Source organism: Diplodia seriata (genome assembly GCF_021436955.1).
Source record: "Diplodia seriata strain FDS-637 chromosome Unknown scaffold_14, whole genome shotgun sequence".
Lineage (NCBI taxonomy): Eukaryota > Fungi > Ascomycota > Dothideomycetes > Botryosphaeriales > Botryosphaeriaceae > Diplodia > Diplodia seriata.
This window is the reverse complement of record NW_027117321.1, coordinates 89,808-111,714: the sequence shown is the minus strand read 5'-3', so window position 1 is coordinate 111,714 and position 21,907 is coordinate 89,808. Positions and strand designations below refer to the sequence as shown.

General features: G+C 31.1%; 1 non-coding gene across 1 annotated transcript; it reads right to left on the bottom strand.

Annotated features, from left to right (window-relative positions):
- Window positions 1–5,682: 5,682 nt before the first annotated feature.
- SLS55_010648 lies at window positions 5,683–5,753 on the bottom strand. Its single transcript has one exon. It is a non-coding gene; the product is annotated as a tRNA-Arg (tRNA).
- Window positions 5,754–21,907: the final 16,154 nt, after the last annotated feature.

Below are 21,907 nucleotides of genomic sequence, written 5' to 3'. Positions count from 1 at the left end.
ACCCGGATACTATTGACCCTAATAAGGGTAAGACGACTATAGCTAAATACATTATTTAAATTCTATTGCAACACTTCCTCTTCGCTTTCCCCTTTCACCATAGGAATTAAATTATCTTTTTAATAAGATAAAGATATTAATACCCTTAGGCAGGCTAGGGTATTCCCATAACTTTTAAATTATGCCTGACTATATCTTAAGCAAATAATTTTTAAAATTACTTTATAATTATGTACCAACCTCCTTATAGTCGATGAACTGCGCACCCCTGTTTAATAGGGTGTTTGGCTGCGGATTACTCATTTCCTTTCGTCATCAATTTCGATGTTACCTTACCACGAGTCATTACCTGTGCCACAAGATGTGTTACCACATTTGTTTGGTTTAAATTGCTTTAGAGCTTTCCCGTCAATTTGAAGGTTTAGCCATATTGAAAAAATATGACTAGGCAGAGGTTCACTCTACCTTTTTTGATCAAACTTCTCTGTGCCTTCTTCAACACTGTGATTATTTATAGCCTTATTCGAATATAATGACGAAATTCTTTTCTTTAATTGTAAAATCTGTTCTAAACCTACCCCCATTCGCATTCAAATGTTCCTTATTTTTAATAATATAAGCCGCACTCTTAAAATCTAAGTAATTTAAATGCTTTGAACCTAATATAGGATGTTTGTGCTTTTGTTTTTTTTTATTTTTATTGTATAAAAATAAAAAAAAAACAAAAAAGAAAAAAGGTATAATATATTTTAATATGAGATCAATTTTTGCAACAACAAACTCACAGACTGGGCGTTTTGTATAATTCACTACAAAACCACCTCTAAAGAAATTAATAAAGCTCTCTAATAATAAGAGATCTCTTGAATGTTGAGCTATTGAAAAACGCAATGAAGTTGATATACCGCTATTAGTTTTAGCTTTTTGAACAGCGATAAAGAAATTGGATTCCCCTGTAGCAAATCCTGCCAATCAATCCGAATGTATGTTACTATTATTTTTAGTACTAGGGGTGCCCCCTTATTTTTTTTTGTACTTTTTACATGTTAAAAATAAAATAATACATGTAATTAAAAAGTACAAAAAAAAATTAGGCACCCCGTGGTACCTCCCCCTTTATTTTTTTTGTTATTTTATATAATAAAATAACAAAAAAAATATAGGAGCCGGGGGACGTACTACTTTCCAGATCTTTTGTAGAAACTGCTTTCCAGTTAGGGAATGCCTCTTTTAATTTATCAGATAAACCTGTGTTAAGAGAGGCTCTTATATTAACTATCTTTTGAATACCTTTTAAGGTATGATGACCTTCATTCAACATAAGTAAAACTATTTGTTTAAATAATAGATAGTCTATACGTTTTTTTGATATTAAAATATATTTATCGAAATGGGGAAGAATTACGTTAACTATATCTTTTAAAGTACTAACTCTAAATTCTACTGTTAAAGCCTTATTGGGTTTAGATATATAACCTATCCCACCGAAATAATTTTGAATTGCCAGAATTAAAGGTCTATCTTTTTCATGCATTTTTATTTGAACTCTAGCTTGAACGTTCCATCCTGTTTTATACGGCCTCTTCCCTCATCTCTATCAAGACTGAAGAGATGAGGGAAGTGGGGCCGAGGCCGAATTTTTTAAAATTGTAACTACAAAGGAACTTTCAGCATCGAATAGTCCAGTGATAAATCAAGGAACTAAAGTAGAACCATTAAGACCTAAGACAGATGTCTTTACCTTTTCATCGTTAAAGGCTTTCGTAGAATAACTTCTAACTCTTCTTTTGGCCCCACTTCCCTCATCTCTATCAGTATTGAAGAGATGAGGGAAGAGGCCGAAAAATTAATAAAAGAAGGATAATGTGAAGAAGAGTTATATATTTTTTTTTTAAGAAGTTTTAAGGCTAAGGGATAGACAGCCTGGAATAAGAGAAGAGTATAATCTGTAAAATGCGACTAGAATTCCTAAACCTATTGCTGATTCTGCTCCAGCTATAGCTATTACATAAATAGCATACGTTTGTCCTAATATATCATCAAAGCTAAGTGAACTCACCAGTATTAAAAAAGTAATAGCCAATAGCATTATTTCTATAGAAATAAGCATCAATATGATGTTTTTTCTATTTAATACGAAACCGAAAATTCCTATTAAAAACAAGATTAGTGACAAATTCATATTATGTTGTATAAATCATAGGGTATACCAAAAAACCCCTATGTTTATTTTCTTTTTTTTCTAGCATTAGTCTTATCCCAATCATCACGTGTTCTCTCACATTCCTCTACCAAATCATCTCTTGCTCTTTTTTTTTCTTTCACTGATTCTTCGTCATCCGTATGAATATTAGTAGAAAGAGTAGAATAAGAAGAATCACGAGGTACTTCTGGTATATCCGTCAAATTAGGCGATTTAGGCGATTCTTTTGCCAGTTTTTCAGGTATATCTGTCAAATTAGGTGATTTAGGCGATTCTTTTGCCAGTTTTTCTTGGCAAGGCAAATCCCGGTTTTCTTCCTGTTTAAGAAGTACCTCTTCTGAATCTAAGTTTTGAGATAATCTTGGTAGAGTTGGCTCAATTATGTTTTTTATTTCCAGTTTTTTTTTTAATCTATCACCCTCGTCACTATCTTTAATAGAAGAATATTCACTAGTACTTTCTTCATAATTACTATAAACTTCCTCTGTTGATTCTTCTTTAAATTCGTTTTGTTGATTTAAATATATTCTATATTCTTGATCATATTCTTCTTGCAATACCCGTGCCATTTGTTCGTCTGCTAACACTTGTTCGTCTGCTAACTCTTTTTTTACTTCTGGACCTAATTCATGTTCTTTTTGTTCTAATACCTCTTGTTCGGTAGCCTTACGTTTACCTTTATCTAAGTTAGAAGAACCTTCTCCACTAGAATTTTCATCCTTTACTTCAAAAGGGGGATTAGAAGTTTCACCCTCTGGGTTAGAACCTAAAACTTCTCAAAAGCTTCTACCCCCACTACGGCTAGGGCCAGCACCAGGACCAGCAGATGCACCCTCAGAGATATTCCCTGTATCAGGGTTGTCACCACCTGAACCTTCTATAGTTTCTTTACCGTTAGCAAATAGAATATATAATGTCAAGAGTAAAGTATATATTAAATCTTGAAGTAGATCTAAAACTAGAGATAAATCTATAAATGACATAACAAAACCTAAATAAATAAGTAAGATAATGAAAATTATAGAACATATTATACAACACAATACAATTTTAAAATTTTGTTTTCAATAGTATATTTTTTTTATAATGATCCTAAAAATTGGAAATAACTTCATATTTTTATATTTAAATCATAGGGTATACCATGTGACTATAAAGTTTAAGATTAGAGATATAACTTTGATTAAATAAATAAAAAGTATTATACAAACCCTAATAGAGAGAAGTAAGTATCCTCTTTTATCTATCTAATTTTTTTCCTTAAGCATCATGTTGTTTAAGCTCTGCTTAAACTAAAAAAATTTATTTAAGGGGGTCGGGGTCGGGGTCGGGGTCGGGGTCGGGGTCCCCTTTATTTTGTGGCTGGACCCTTTATTTATTATATATGTATATTTATTACTAATACTAGGCTTTAGATAATAATTTACCCTTCTCCTAGCAATATATATTTTATATGATTGCAATAAAAATAAATGGCAATATATATTTTATATGATTGCAATAAATGCAGTTATACCTAACACCTTTAGATTTTTTTATATGTTTGCCTCTTGGCATTCTCTAAATTTAATAATAAAATAATATATATAAATATTAACCACAAAGTCAGGACCAAAAAATAAAGGGAGTCCCCCCACTGAAGGGGGACTAGCGGAGCAACCGGCTCCATCATTTTTTATATAAATAAGGATGGAGTTGGCAGGGAAAATATGAAAAGTAAATAGGAATAAGGAAAACCTAGATATATCTATCTAATATATTCTCATAAATTAAATAGATCATCCAAATTATATATGTAAAATACAGGAGGACCATGAGTAGTACGGGCAGTAACCACGAAACTTCCATCATTAATTCGAATTAAACGAATTTCTCTATCATACCCATGATAGAAATTTAATCAGCTAAGTTCATAAAAACGAGTATCAGATAAAGAATAAATATCTTCTAATCTGAAATTATTATAACGTCCAACAAATAAACCTCTGGTTAAATTAGAAATTCTTCTTTCTAAATCACCTAAGTAACCCAACAACCATGCTAATATATTGGTATTATTTCTAAATCTAGCTAATTCATTATGTAAACGACTAGCTGTTCTCTGTAAATCAGAGTTGCTACCCCCATCGAAAGTTGTATAAGCAATCCAATAGTATAGGTACCCCCCCCCAGATTAACAAAACTTTAAACATCTTGTAAAAAACTAGTTCAATCTCTGATATTTTCAGGTATTATAGTCTTTAGCTCTTCTACTATAGAATTAACTAATCTTGTTAGAATTATTACTGGATTAACAGCCCAAGAAGTACTATTAGCCACAAATACAGTTATATTTCTTAAGTAACTAGGTACAAAATCCAAGAAATTTTTTTGTGTTCGTTTAAGCAAAAAAATTAGGCAAATTACCTTTAAAAAGTAGTTTAACTCTTTCTTTAATAAAGAGTTTATATTTTTTACTTTTTTTTCTTAAATTAACTTTATATACCAACTCTTTAAAATATTTAATAAAGAAATCATAAAGACTATCTATAAATTTTTCCAATTTATCAATATATGCTTTGAGAGATTGCAAAACATATGAAATAAACCAAAGGAGGTAAAATTAAGCACTTGTAAGCTAGAACTATCTTGAAATAAAGAGCTATAATACTTAAACTACCCTGACGGGTGGTACACTACACCTCTTACCCCCCCCTCTTAGGTGAAGGAAATTATTTAAAAATAATATTTTTAAATAATCACGCCTCTTTAGGGGGCTGGGGGGGGAGGACCCCTAATTTCATATATGAAATTTACATTTGAAAATTATCATTTTCAAATGAATCGGGGTACTAGGTCAGTGATGTAGACTAAATCCTGCGGAATTTAACCCTGACTCTATTAATCTCTTAATAATTTTAAAATCAGGATTATTCACAGTAGGAATATCAATACTAGAATAAGAACCCCAATTGGGTAATAATGAAGAGAAGTTATATTCAGCTAGAGCTGTAATAGACTCTAAAGTCGCATTGTATTTTTATGGTAACAGCAGAAAAATAAAGAACAAACCAGTAGCTCTTAAAACCACTTTGTAAGGGTTGACTAACAAAAGTAGCTGGTTTAAAGGGCCCCTAAAAAGGGAAGGGAAGGGAAGGGAAGGGAAGGGTTAAAAAAAATCCACCTAAAAAGCACCATTCTGTTCAGAGAGAAATCGAAGATTTTCTCATACTTGACTGATCACTTAGTTCCTTATCCTGGACACCATCTGAAACACTAGACCTAGGCTTAAAAGAAGGCAAAAAAAAATAGAAAAACTACACATAATGTTTTATACTTTAAATATAAAGGTTTTTTATATATAGACTTATAAATGAATGTATTAATTTGAATACATTGTATTCGCTCACAACTATAAAATATAAAAATTAATCTATTATCCATAAAATAATAAATACGGTATAACTTATAATCTTTATATTAAATTAAAAATATATAATATTCTTATCCAAGACTCGAACTTGGATCTAGATATTAGAAGTATCCTGCTTTACCATTAAGCTAATAAGAGTTTTTTCTTAATGGGGGCCTGCAAGATTCTTATTCCGGCTGGCTTAAAAGGAGGCTCCGAATTATGTTTTTTTATTTTTTCTTTTGGAGAACAAAAAATATTTTGAGTTCTCCAAAAGAAAAACAAAATTAACTATTACCTATTAATTATAATAAAAAAAAGATTTTTTTGTTACATGATAGGTAATAATTCTTTTTATTAGCAACTAGCAACCCGGGTCTTTAACCAGGGGGAGCAAGTAAATCTATATCTCTGCATTAATAGAAAGATTCTGCATTAATGCAAAGGAAGAAGAGATATATTTTTTTTATATATAAATGATTTTGTAAAAAAAACTACTGTTCATTTAATCAAGTTAAGAAATTTTCTTAACTAAGAGATACAGATTATACAACTATAGGCATAGAGCTATGTAATATACCACATATCTATCCCCCCCTCCTTTTTATATCGGGGGGGGCGTGGTCCCAGCAAATTTTTAACAGGAAAAATGAAAAGAGATAATTAGGAAAGTAACGAAACTAAAATCCATGAGAAGCAATGGAATAACAAAGATAAAGAATGGAATAACAAATAGAAACAATGAAAATAACGAGAATAAATCAATGGAACTAACTTGGAGAAGCAAAATATTTAACGAAAAATGGAACCAACAGAAATTAACGAGAAGCTTATAAAAAAGTAACTTTAACTAGTATTAGAGTCTGATACAAAGTAGTATTTGTTTTTATACAATTTATCTTTATTTAAGTAAGTTGCACTAAGGGAACTAACAGCGATACTATATTTAGCGGCTGTAGCTCTAACACTACTACATGTATCTAAGATATTTATATCTACATCTAATACTTGTATTTCAATTGAACGAGTTTTAACTTGACCTTTATCTGTTATATAAACAGATCCTACTTTACTGTCTAGTAATGTACCAGTATTTAAGTAACGACCATTTCTATTTCTACTAATTCCTAAGTACTCCGCAGCTTTTAGTTGAGAAGTGAAATCAGCAATAATATTATGGTCTGAATCTTTTACAATAACAGATCTACCGTGAGCTACACTAATTGCTTTACGTCTAGCAGAATCTAAGGGATCGTTACCTCAAGTTTATTTAGCTTTAGTTCTTATAGCTTCTCATTTGTCTTTAGAAAGAGTAGTTTCTAAATTCATATGGGCAACACTCATTTTTTTACGTGTTTCATCTGATAATATAGAAGACTCTCTTGTACCAACATAAGTAGCAACATTAAGAGAAATACCATAAAGGTCTAGAAAGTACTGTTCAGTTATTAGAAGATCTCATTGTGTTAAAGAATTTAACAGAGAAATTTCTGCAGGTGTAAGGTCAAACCCACTATACATAACAAGATAGTTTTTCGTTACTAGTAAACAACCAAAGTCTAATGCATCCATACCGTATTTTCTAACGTAATTGTAAAACTTAGGGTTAGCAAGAGAATTTATTTTATCTATATGTTTTAAGTTAGACATATGACGGTTATATCTATTTTTCATGTTAACTGATGATCCTATGTAAAATGATGAACCATCTTTACTTAAAAAACAATATATACCAGGAACATCGAATTTATCAGGAATATGGAAAACGTTTTTAATGTTATTTTTATTTAATCCGTATAATGTTTTTACTACGTTTGTGAAAGACATTTTCAATCTATTAGCTACAAAAGAATTAGGATGTCTAAGTAAAGAATTGGCAGGTAAATCATTATATTTAGTTATTATTGACTGACTCATATTAGTTAAAAAAGAATTAGTAACATAATTTCTAATACCTTTAGACTTAGAATTTATTGTCCAAGTTGAAAACATAAGGGATATCGATAAAGGATACCCTTCGATGACTTTTTTATCAAAAAAGCCACCTACTCTTGACTTCCATGTTGGTAAGATAAGGTTAGCTAAATAGACTAAAGATTCATTCTCTCTAAAAAGGATAGAATTTGCTATATGTAATATATTATCAAGGCTAGCCCCTTACCCCCATACGGGGGGTTAGGGGTTGGGGTTGGGGCTGGCCCCCAACTCCGAGGGGCAAGGCCCTAACTTTTTTTATTAATTTATTTTATAAATTAATAAAAAAAGTAAGAAGAGGGGGCTAGATCAACTTACTAATAACACGACAAGTAAGAGTGTTGTAATTTCAGAATAAATTACGCTTGTAATTTTTCTGAAAACAGAATCACAAAAAATAATAAAAATCGGAGACAAGTACATAAATAAGGTTGGAGATAAAGGATATACTAAGTGACACTAAGATATTAACCATTCATGAATGTTATGGTTACTTAATCTTGTCATAACGGTGGTAGATGTAAAACCATCTACACCGTTACTAATATAAATAACATATAATTTGTTAAACAAATTAACATACCTTTTTTTATGAAAATACTTTATCTGTAATTTTTTTTATAAGTATTAATTTTTTTTATATGTATTAATATTTAGGGGCTAGCCCCCTACATTTATAAATAAAGAGGGGGCAAGGCTCCCTAACCCCCGTATGGGGGTAAGGGGGGGGGGCCTTACATTTATAAAGGCTCTCCATTGAGAAAAATGTATTTTTCAGAGCCTTTCTAAATGTTAGTAGCGGCCTAAATTTTTTTTTTTGTCAACCTACTTTTTTTATTATATGTATTCTTTTATTTTATACTTGTTAAATAAAAAGTACAAAAAATAAGGGGGGGGGGGCTAGTAAATTAATACAAGAATTAATAAAGGATTGACTAAGGAAAATTAAAAAGCTTATTGTTCGTTTAATCAAATTAAGAATTTCTCCTAACTAAGAGATACTGATTCTACCACAATAGGCATAGAACTGTGTAAGATTCCACTATAATAAAGACAAACCACTAAAATATAAGGCTAATAAAGTTATCAATAAAAAAGCTAAAAACCTACTATTTATGAGATTCTGTCTCAAAATAGTATTTATTTTTACAGAATCTATCTTTGTCTAAGTAATATAAACGTATAGAAGAAACAGAGATATCATATTTATTTGAAACAGCTCTTAAGCTGCTACATACATCTAAAAGATTCTTGTTAGAATCATATACTCTTACTTTAATAGAACGAGATTTATTACTAGATTCCACACCACCTTTTATATATACAGGACCTAATTTACTGTCAAGTACTTTGCCTGAATCCTGATGACGTCTAATTTTATTTAGATGTACACCTAAATATTCTGCTGCTTTTAAGTGAGAAGATAATATTTATATAACTTTCTTATTATAATCTTCTATCACTACAGACTTACCATGTAAAACACTAACAGCATTTCTTCTTTCCAAATAATCCTTTTCTCAAGACTCTCTATATTTGGCTTTAATTACCTCTCATTTATCCCTAGAAATAGGAGCCTTTTACAACACCTAAATGAGATTCACTCATTTTTTTACGAATTTCCTCAGATAATTGAATAGACTCTTTAGTTCCTTCCCCCCTTCAGGAGGGGGGAGGGAACCACGCCCCCTAATTTTTTTTGTCAACCTACTTTTTTTTATTATATGTATTCTTTTATTTTATACTTGTTAAATAAAAAGTACAAAAAATAAGGTGGCTAGTTCCTACATAAGTGGCTGTATTTAAAAGAGGCTTGTAAGTATCTAAAAAGAACTGTTCAGTAAGAAGAAGATCCCACTGAGTTAACAATTTTAGAAGAGCAGACTCTTCTGGTGATAAATCAAACCCTCCGTGTAACACAAGGTAGTCTTTAGTAACCAATAAACAGCCAAAATCTAAGTAATCCATCCCATATTTTCTTACATAGTTGTAAAACTTAGGGCTCGCCATAGAATTTCTAACGTTGTCGTCTTTTATATTAAAGATATGTCGATTATATCTTCTTTTCATATGTACAGAAGAACCTAGCCCCCCTTATTTTTTTTTGTACTTTTTATTTAACAAGTATAAAATAAAAGAATACATATAATAAAAAAAGTAGGTTGACAAAAAAAAATTAGGGGGCGTGGGTTCCTCCCTAACCCCCGTATGGGGGTAAGGGGGAACCCCTCCCCCCCCTAGGGGCGGGAAGAACCTATATAAAATAATGTTTTGTCCTTACTAAGGAAACAGTATATACCTGGAACATAAAAATTATCTGGTATACTAAAGATATTTTGTATATCCTTCTCTGATTTCAAATCATATAAAATATGTATTACGTCAGTATCTGGTAAACTAATTATGAGAGTAACAAAAGAATCGTGACGTTTAAGTACATAATTACCTGGTAAATTATTATACAGATGTCTACACTTCTGCTCCATCTTTGTTAAAATTTTACCTGGTTTTTCTCAAAGAGATTCTTCTGTCGTAATACTTTCCATATCTTCAGAATAAGAGTTACCATTAGTAGAAAAGCTCTTATTCATAACAATTGTATTAACTAATGTAGCCTCCTTAAAAGACAATCCCTTTTTCATTAGATATTGTATACTAAGTGTAGAAGGTGCATAAGTTAATCTATTATATGTATGTATATACTGAACATTAGTAGCATGTATGTTTTTTATAAATTTATAAAGTTTTGCAGTGTTTAGACGCGGTGCTAGCGTTGTAGATGTTTTCAAATATAAAGTTTTCATGATTTATTTATAATTTTTTATTTGGGACGTTCTTTTAGTCTAATTTTAGCAAAGTATTAATATACCTCACCACCTATGTAGCTTTACTAGGGCTATATAGATCGCAACTTAAAAATTTAAAAGTTACTTTGTTATTTTGCATAAATAGAGGTTACCACCCTCTAGGACCCCCTTAATCTGCTTCCTCCATCTTCCACAGGTCTCTTATTTGTGGCGTTAGATAGTAACACTACTATATTACTTCAAACACAAAGGGAACCTTTATTTCATATATATTATTCTGAACCCATAGAACGTAGCGTGGATCCGTAATATAGTAACATCAACTCCTCCTTGCTAATTAGGCTACTATCGCATAAACAGGTCTTAGTTGTTAAAGAAGTCTTTTATGTATTATTTAGAAGACATAACAATTAAGAGGCTCACCAATATAACAATTAAATTTATCAATACCACGCTATGAAATATTAAAACGAAAGAGTTATAGCTTTTATATTAACTATTGACATCCCACAGCTTATATACCAAAACGAAACAAATAAAACAAATACTCAAAAGAATCCCGGGCTAATATTTTTTTTTTGTTATTTTATAAAATAACAAAAAAAAATATAAGTGAGACGACTGGGATCACACCCCCTCTCTCTCTCGAAAGAGAGAGAGGGGGGGGTTGGATAAAAATATAAAAAGTGATTATGACAGAAAGAGTGTGTGTTAAAGGGGATAAGCATTCCGTATTAATAGTAGGAGGAATCAACATCTTTATTACTTGCTATAACAAAGAGAAAACTAACACTTTATAGTTTTAACAAATACTTATCACATTAAACACTCAGATTCAACCCTTACTTTTGCCCTAAATCTTATACATTAATAACTAAGATTTAACCTAACATAAAAAAAACCAAACTGATTAATAATAATATCTAAATTAATTAATCACAACCTGTCATACCTCACTGGTAATTAACAACCGCAAGTATATTGTTAAACCACCTACGGGGCTCCAAAGCGGAGTCCCCTAATTTTTTTTTGTACATTTACATGTACAAAAAAAAAAATAAGGCCCCTTATTTTCTTTTTTATTTAACAAATATAAAATAAATATAATAACATAAATAAAAAAAAAATATAGCGCATTATATTTTTTTTCTATAATTTATCTATGATAAATTCATAACGAAAAAAAATATTAGGCGGCAGGGACTACGATCAAATGACTACACCTGCTCTTTCTTTATTATATTCATAAATAAAGAAAAAAAAGAACAAAGTCATTGATGTATTTATATCTTCAAATCTTTATAATGTTAGACCCCCAAACGGCTCCAGCCCTCATTTATAACTATCACCTTACCCTAAAGTATCTAAGCGGTGGTACTCGCAAGCTAGTTATAAACTACTTATCTAAATTATTTTTAATATGGCATATATAAAAAAATATATACACCATTACTATTACAAATTACAAAAAATATCTTTACACAAAAGTTGTACATTTTTGTACAACGTGTTATTTTTATACATATGCACATAAAATGTTTTATATGTATATACCCTTTTTTTTTATATGTATATATCTTTTATATATATTAATATTTTTTATATATTAATTTTTTAGTAAAAAAATTAATATAAGGATAAAGAAAGCAAATTAGCTACTTATTGTTCATTTAATCAAGTTAAGAATTTTTCTAGAGACACTGACTCTACAACAATTGGCATAGAACTATGTAATATACCACAGATTTCGGAGCATTGTCCGTAGAATGTTCCTTCTCTATTAACAAGAACAGATACTTGATTTAGACGACCTGGATATGCGTCACACTTAATTCCAAGTGCAGGTACAGCGAAACTATGGATAACATCAGCAGCTGTAATAATAAATCTAACATGAGTTAATTCTGGAACGATTACTCTGTTATCTACCTCTAGCATTCTTAAAGCACCGTCTTCTAAGTCAGATTCTGGTACTAAGTATGAATCAAATTCTATGAATTCTTCATCTGTATTTAAGAAATCAGGGTATTGGTAACTTCAATATCATTGATGCAACCGGAAATTTAATTAAGTTAAAGGTGATAGTATAACTTAAAAGTAAAACGAGATACAAATTAACGTCTTATATAACAATACTGCAAATAATAAATATTATAAACCTAATTTATATTTCATACTAGGTATCATATAAGGTAAAACCAATTCTCTTAATTTAGGCAAAGAAGAAACTTTTATGTAAATAGAGTACTTGTCCTTAGGGGTATTACCTCCTGCTTTGGAAAGTAACTGAATTGTACAATCTAAATCAAACTTGGTTTTAAAGATATCTCTTAATAATTCAACTTCTTGTAAAGTAAAATTATTAGTAGAGATTCTAACACTTTTAGACCCTGAAACTCAACCCCCGTCATCCATTATAAGGAAAGCAAGGGACATAGGTGTTAAATAATTAATAATTTCAGGTGAAATTATTTTTTGCCCATTAAGATAGAACAAGTTATAAAGTCAATTTAAACTACTAAATGTAAAAAGATCGAACTCATAACCGTAATATGTTTTCTTTACATTTGCAGCATTTATAAGGATTGTTTTGTACTCTCTAGGTCCGGAATTCGTACAATAACCTCTAGTATAAAAGAAATCATATAAGAAAAACAAATAGTCTTTATGACGACCACTTTGTTTAAAACGAAAACTTGTACCTACTATTTTTGATTTACTTTTGATCGCATACGCGTCACCGAGAAGACAACCTACTAATACACTAATAACATCTAAATTATGTGGACCTATTCTATTAGAAGTAGTAGTTTTAGTGTGGAATTGTCTAGAATTTGAGTATAAAGAAAAAATACCCAATGATAATAGATTGTGCGGTAAGAGGGGGGCTGGGTAAAATTACCCAGCCCCCCTTTCGACTGTACATTAAGCATCAGATATACTGACACCCACAAGTGACCCAGTCTGTTGCAATAAATAAAAAGAAATAAACTATTTACTGACAGTCTTGTATTATTATCTGTCACCTAAGGTGTGATATTGAATGTGATAATAATATTTTAACTGTTTTCACTCGTGTCGCCAGAGAAAAGATTTAATCTTTTCTCTAAGAATTCTGTCGAAAACTTAGAAATAAATCCACTGTTTATCTCACGACTATCGCATATATGTGAAAGGGTTAGAAGAACTTTAATATTATAAAGAATTAACTAAAGTATATACTTTCTATAGTCCTAGCCCTAACTTTTTTTATTAATTTATTTTATAAATTAATAAAAAAAGTAAGAAGGGGGCGTGGGACCTCCCCTCCCTCTAACCCCCCCCATATATATATGGGGGGTTAGAGGGGAAGTCCTAATTTATAGTGCATAGATGTATGTAAATAAGGTAGAATTAGCTCCCTTAACTTAGGAACTGAGCTTCCTTTAATATAAATATTACAATTACCCGAAGGCTTTAGTGTTTGAATAGTACAATCTAAACCAAATTTACTTTGAAGAACTTTGACTAAAAATTCTACTTCTTTTAAATTGAAACTATTTGTAGCTATTCTTACACCAGGTTTAGCTCAACCTCCGTCATCTGAAATTCAGATAGCTAATGCTAAGGGTGTTATGTATTTAACTAAATCTACGTTAATATATTTTACTCCTTTCTTGTAAAACATTTCATGGATTCAATTAAAACTTCTAAAAGTAAAAGTGTTAAATTCATAACCATAATGAGTTTTATCGTCACTACCTTTATTTTTTAATACTCTTTTATACATTCTAGGTTCTAAATTAGAACAATAACCTCTAGCGAAGAAAAAGTTATATAATCAAAATAAATAATCTTTATGTACAGTACTTTGTCTATAACAAAGTCTTGTACCTTCTACTGATCTTTTAATATTACATTTTCCTAATAACGAACCAACTATAACTGAAATAACATCTAGATTATGTGGACCTATTCTAGAAGCAGCTTTTACTCTAGTCCCCCCTAAGGGGGACTTACCCCTTGGGGTAAGGACCCCTCCCCCCCCTAGGGGTGGGAGGGGACCTTCCCCCCCTAACCCCCCCCTCTTAGGGGGGGGCGAGGGGGGGGTAAGGAAAGTATGGAACATTTGGTTAAAAGGTATTTTATTAGTAATATTATTTCTTTGACCTGTTATAGCTAATGACAATATACAGGTATCTTCTATTTTATTTAATATATGCGATTTAGGGCCACTTAAAAAAAAACCCTCTACTACTATTGATAAGTTAGGATCAGTTACTTCATCCATTAAGTATAATAGTTTGAAACTAGGGAAAGCAATAAGAATTAATATTAAAGCTGGAGTAATAGTTCAGATTAACTCTATTAATGTCATTATAAATGGGCTATATCTTCCCGGTCTTTACCGGGTTTCACTTGTAGCCTCTGAGGATCCATAACATTTTTTTATTGCCAAACGGAGCAAAAAAAAAAATGAAGACTTACGTCTTTGGTTTCCTGCTGATTATTCATTATTACATCCTTAGAGTTGTCACGTCCTTCGTAAGGAACGTATCTTCGGCGTTAGAAACTCCCAGCATATAGTGAAATTTTATTCATAGTTTTTCCAAGTTTATTTAGATGAAAACTTATATCTGTCTTTATATACCCCTCCAGATTGCATATATCTTATAACAGTACTACCACTCATATCTAAAAATTTTGCAGCTCTTCTAGCTGAAACAAAACTACCTATTAATTTAAATCCTTCTGAAGAACATTTTTCATAGATATTAACAGTGTTCCCATGTGTTTTACTCATTTTATCTATAGTTTCACTCGAATGTTTTCTACCCAAAGCTTTTTGTCTCATAAGCTCTTTACTATCCACACTGTGAGTTTTTCCATATAAAGGATTGTTTTCACCTGTTCTACTTAAACTCATTTTTTTCTTGGTTTCTTCTGTATGTGTACGACCAAATAAAGCAGATTTATCTCCGATGTAAATTCCTTTAAAAGCTTTACTTATTTTTTCTTTAGTAACCTCTGATTGTTTAAAACCTAGAGAACTGCCTGCTATTTTTAGTATATTATACTGTGGATTAAATTTATCTAGGTAATATTGCTCTCTTACGGTTAAGTCAGATTTATCACAATATTCTAATATAGCTACAGAAAAATTCTCATATCCATATTTAAGTAGAGCTCTACTTATAATGAGCTCCTTCCTACTTTTTATAAAGCTAATTTTTTGTCGTTTGACTAAAGTCAAACTAAAAAAATTTACCCCCCCCTTTTTTTTTAATAAAAAAAAAGAGGGGGGGTAAATAGTAAAATATTTCCCTACTCCCCCTCTCTCTCTCTGAAAGAGAGAGAGAGAGGGGAGTGGTTCCAGCCCCCCCCTAGGGGGGCGGCCGGAACTAAATCTTTTTGACAGATCTGCAGATTGTCCTATATATATATCACCTGTACGTAAATTAGTTCACATGTAAACACCAGACTTACCTATGTTTTCCTTTATAATATCCTTTTTCGGCCCCACTTCCCTCATCTCTATCAATACTGAAGAGATGAGGGAAGAGGACACTTTCGAATGAGCATCTACGTAAACTAAAGGGCTACTAATATCTTTATTATGCTCGTTTAACCCTTTAGTTTCGGGCTGGTGATTCTCTTTATTAGTAAAAGTAGAATAAGTACGTATAAGAGTATATGCTTTATTCTTTAAGGGGTTTATGACATTAAAATTGGAGTACTTTTGAACCGGCACATTTTTACCGTGGTTAAGGTATTTATTACTTATAGCATTTTTACTACTTACGTAGTTTCTAATAATAGATAGTAATATTCAACCTACACCAAATAATATTATAACTAAATAAAACATAATATTGTTCGACTTCACCTTCTTATTTTACCTACGGGGTGGCCCGCCCTTTGCGTAGCAAAGGGCTTATATTTTTTTTTGTTATTTTATAAAATAACAAAAAAAAATATATAGGGGACCCCTAATTTTTTTTTGTACATGTACAAAAAAAAATAAGGCCCCAGCCGCGGAGCGGCGGCCGGGGCTATAAATTTATTTACTGTTAATTGTAAAGAGATAAACAAATTATTCACAGTTCATTGTAAAGATAAAACAAGTTTAGGTGATAACTTTAATTTTGAGTTACTTTATCCATTGTGTTATCATAGTTACTTTTAAGATTAAGCTGCTTTAAATTAATATAACTATTAGTATATATATATATTAAATGTAAAAAGTGAGAAAACTATTATTTTTCTTCTCAAGTTCTTGATGTATTAATTCTGGATTTTATTTGAAGAATTTGTTCTTGTCCTTCTTTATTAAGATGGGCCTTTGATGTCATTAATTCAGATATCTTCTTTCAATCTTTAAAATCTTTAGCTTTAGATCCAACTAGAGGATATTTATCAAAAAAAGGAATAATAATCTTAGTAATATCAGATAGTTTAGCAGTAATAAAATTTTGAGATGACTCTCCTACTGGCTCTAATCTACCACAATTAAAGAAATCAATTAAACTTTTTAAGAGTAAAATATCTCTATTATGTTGAGTAATTTGACAACCTAGTTTAATACTAAGTCTTTCATTATTTAAGTGTTTTTTTACAAAAAAACACCCTTCGGCTTCGGTAAACCCTACTACTCAGTTTGGATCTATTACCTTTGGAGTTGTAACTAAAGATTTTGTATGAGGAATAGCATCAGGAAAAGCTTTTTTTAATGTTTCCGGTAAACCTTTATTCATAGAGGCTCTTATGTTTACAATTTTTTGTAAACCCTCTACTGTTAAATGTTCTTTATTTATTATTAATTCTAAAGTTTCTTTAAAAAGCATATAATCTATTTGTTTTTTAGTAATTAAAGGATAATTATCAAAATGATCAATAATTACTTTTAAATCCTTCATAGAAAATATTCTAAATTCAACAATTTTGTCCTTTGTTTTTAATGTACCTATTCCTCCGAAATAAGCTTGGATTTTTTCTAGTAATATTTTATCCTTTTTATGCAAAACAATTGAAAAACCCGGATTTACATAAAAGCCATTCTTATATTTAATATTTTTACCTATAGCTATATGAAAACAAGCTTCTCCATCCGAAAAACCAGTAACATACCATGGATTTAGTTTAAGATAAAGTTTCGGATTTTTAATATTTTCCATATATTTGTCTAATACTCTATAAAGTTAAAAAAAAACACTACTCTTATATTAGTAGTATAATTAAGAAATAATTAAAAAATAGTATTAAACCGAGATAATTTATAAAAAATTATTTATTCTCCACGTTTTTATGGCATAAATCTAAAAATCTCTCTCCAAAGTTTGAGGAGGCTCCTCAAACTTTTTTTCCCTGCGTAGCTGCGTAGCTGCGTAGCAGGCTTCTTAGGTTCCCTTGTATCAAAAGGTGAGAGAAGGCTAAAATAAATAAGTTATGCTTTTTTTACTACTTATTTTTTAGTATTAAACCTTTATTTCGCTCAAAAACTAATTTCTTAGCGACTAGAGTACACCTTACAGTTTCGAATATAGAAACTGAAGAACCATCTACTCGTTGCTCTTTTACAATAACAGGCTTATTCTAGTGTGCATAGCTTAGCTGTTATTGATTTAGATCCGCGATTACCCATTTCAGTTTCCTGAATCTCTTTTGATATTACCATACCCTGAGTCATTAATCAGGCCAGATATAAAGTTTCCTTAAAATCCTTGGTTAAAAGAGCTTTAGGGTGTCCCCGGAGTTTGGCTCTTATACACAAAAATATTAATTATCATGTAATTCTACAAGAGCTTCCATTTGTGGACTAGCACTATCTTGGAAGTATAATCCTCAAGCTCTAGGTGCATCACAGTTTTCAAAAATATTTGCAAAATATGAAGAAACTAATAATAAAACTGAAGATACTATACCCATAGCATGACTTTGTAAAGGTAAACTTACAAAGGCATGAGGTTTAGGAGGGCTATTTAAACATCATTCTAAACTATTGTATGATCTATTTAAAAGTGTTTGTAATAAATCACTGAAGAATTGAGGTGTTAATCAAGGATATCTTGATGTAGCTTTACCTTCAACTAATTGTAAATATACAATGTGTAAGAATAATCAAGTAGCAACTACTGATACTATAGAACCAAAACTACTTATTAAGTTTCATCCTGCGAAAGCATCAGGGTAGTCACTAATTCTTCATGTCTTAATATTCTTTTACCATGTAGGATTGGGAATGGCCAATTACTCCTAGTTAGGTACAAGCTGAATACATAACGCCCCCTTTCGGTTTATTTCATATGCTCATCAAATGAGCGGGCTATTAGAGTACACCTTACACCATGTATCTATCCTCTCTTCTCTGAGGTATTCGAGGTTTTAACCTAATACATGGCGAGTAACCATCTACTCGTTGCTCTTTTACACTTCTTCGAGAGGTGATTTAGATCCGCGAACGTCCATTGTTGTCTTTCGACCGAGGCCTCTGCGAACCGGCTATCTATCTAGAATGTAGCGACTTTTGTTTTTTTCGGAAGTTCGGCCCTTTATAATAAGACTTTTTACCATACCCAGAGTAATTACTTCTGGCCGTGAGCTTACCCTTTTAGGTTACTACTTGGTATCTTATTCTTTAGGATTTACCCGGAGTTTGGCTACTTTAGAGTCTTTGAGACTTGCTTAAGGTCTCTTCACTCGGCATTCCTTGTAAACCTAAGAAGTGTTGCATAATCGTACAGATTACACACTACTATAAAAATTTTTTATAATTTATCTGAGTAGCTATATATTTTACCTTCATAAGGGGTACCACTATCGATTAAATTTTTTAATGTATAAAAATGAACTTTAGCATATTTCATAGCTTTGTTTACACTATCAAAATTTATTATTAATTCTTTCCCCGAAGGGGAAGGTCCCCTCTTAGGGGTCCTTACCCCAAGGGGGTAAGTCCCCCCCGCGGGGGACTAGTGTATTACTATCAAACACGTAAACTGTTTTTCGATTGGATACCTCTTTTGATATAAGTAAAAAGTCCTAACCCTTGTTTAAGGCTTTTCTAGGGGCCCCATATAGTTACGAAGCGGCAATCCAGATTTTTTACCGAAGAGTTAGGATAGGTTTAGGCCAATATAGCGCACAATAAGTGTTAATTTATACTAATATACTCAAAAAGTGATAAATAAAACAGTATATGAAATTATTAATATCTATTTTTGTTCATAGAATTTTTAATTTCTATTATTTGCTCTAATCCTTTTTCAGTTAAATGTAGCTTGTCTTTTATTAGATAAGCTACTTTACACCAATCATTAAAGTCCTTTAATTTCTCACCCACAATCTTATTATTTTGAAAAAAGGGGATAATAGTTTCCATTATGTCGGAGTATTTTCCCACTTGAAAATCTCCATAACCTTCTCTTGAAGAAACATAATGTTTTCCACATCCAAAATAATCTACTAAACTTTTAAGTAGTAATTCATCTCGAGTGTGTTGAGTTATTTGAAATATTAACTTTACTTGTTTTCCCTACTCCCCCCCTAATTTTTTTTTGTACTTTTTAATTACATGTATTATTTTATTTTTAACATGTAAAAAGTACAAAAAAAAATAAGGGGGGGGAGTGGTTTGGGTACCCCCCTGCTTTAGCAGGGGGGGGGCCCCAAACTGTTTTAATAGTAAAACTAGAAAGTAATTTAACTCCAAAGTAACCTTCTCCACAAGTAAAACCAACAACCCATTGTGGATTAAATTTACTATTTAATGGCGCAAGGTCTCGATCACTAAATTGTTGTACAGGTTTACATAAAGGGAAAGATGCTTTTAATAATTCCGATAAACCTAAATTCATTGAGGCTCGTATTGCAACTAATTTATCTAACCCTTCCTTAGTTAAATGCTCTTTGTTACACATAAGCTCAATAGCACTTGAAAATAACTCAAAGTCTCCTCTTTTTTTTGTAATTAAAGGATACTTTTGAAAATGAGTTCCGGCCGCCACCTGTGGTGGCTGGAACCACCCCTCCCCTTCTCCGGTTTCATAAATGAAATTAGAGGAGAAGGGGGAGGGGTAGGTAATTATAATATTAATAACTTGTTCCGGTGGGGGGGCTTATATTTTTTTTTGTTATTTTATAAAATAACAAAAAAAAATATTAGCCCTGCGCAGCAGGGCGGGTCCCCCCACAGGTTTGGGCAACGCCCGCTCTACGAGCGGGGCCGCCCAAACTAAATCATTAACTCGATACGATATTTTGTCCTTACCAAATTTTGTAATATTTCCCGCATTTTTAAAATATACACGAATTCGATTTAATATATCCTCATCTCTTAGATGTAGAGTTATTTCAAATCTTGCATTTACACTTCAACCCAGACGTCTTTCGGAATTTTTTAAAATTGAAATCATAAATGAACCCTCACCGTCAGTAAAACCTGTAACAAATCAAGGATCTAAACCTGATGTTTGTGTTTGTGAGATATAACGAACTTTATTTAAAGGCAGGTTAGTTCTCCCTAACCTTATTTTAGAACGGACCATGTTAACTAAATGAGATATAGTAGTATAAATTTCACTTAATGCCGTGTATAACTGCAGCGTATAATTTTGTATACTAAAAACTACTTTTTATCTAATAATATTTACCCTTGTTATGTTAGTGTGAGCAAAAAAGGCATAGGCAGCTCTTGCCTTATTTTTTTTTTGTACATGTAAATGTACAAAAAAAAAATTAGGGGAAGGGGTCCCCGTATATTAAAAAAAAATTTTTTTTTAAAATTACCTTTCCATCAATTTTGAATAATCTGGCCATCTCTCTTCCAGATTTGAATTCAAATACAATCTCATTGTCTTTATTAAAAACAATAATATGTTTACGAAGTTGGTTATCTCCTTCAAGTTTTTCTTTATATTCTGAAAAATTGTTTGCCACTAATGGCTCAAGAGAAAAAATAAGATTTGACTTATAAACATATTTATTATTTATGTAATCTAATAAAGTACTATAACTGATTTGTAATCCTTTCATAGCTTTATTTATTGAAGAATAAACAACAGGCTCTTTCTCTTTCTCCGGGGAATTTTTATTATATACGAATAATAAAGAACAGTAATATTTAGAATCAGGTTCTTCCACACTATATTCTAAATTATTAGCTAATATATAAGTTTTAAGGAATACATAAAATCTATTATAACCTTCAGAACCCTCAGGAAATAAAGATAATAATTTTTTAATATCTATAATAGCATTATCCAGGTTATTACCTCATTGAGGATTTACACGAGGAACAACCTTAAAATAACTATTCATAGAGGGGTTTAGTTTGATTATTGCGTATTGCTCATAAACTAAAGATAGTTGCGGAGTAGTAATATATATAAATTCTAAACCTCATTCAGAAGCCGGAATTTTGGATATTTCCAACTCTGCTGAAGACTGAGGGTTACGTAAACCTTTAGTTAATTTATTATACTCTTCCATTCTTCTAGCTAAGTTATTTGAACTTCCAATATAAAAACGACTATAATCGTTTTTATTAGTCAATCT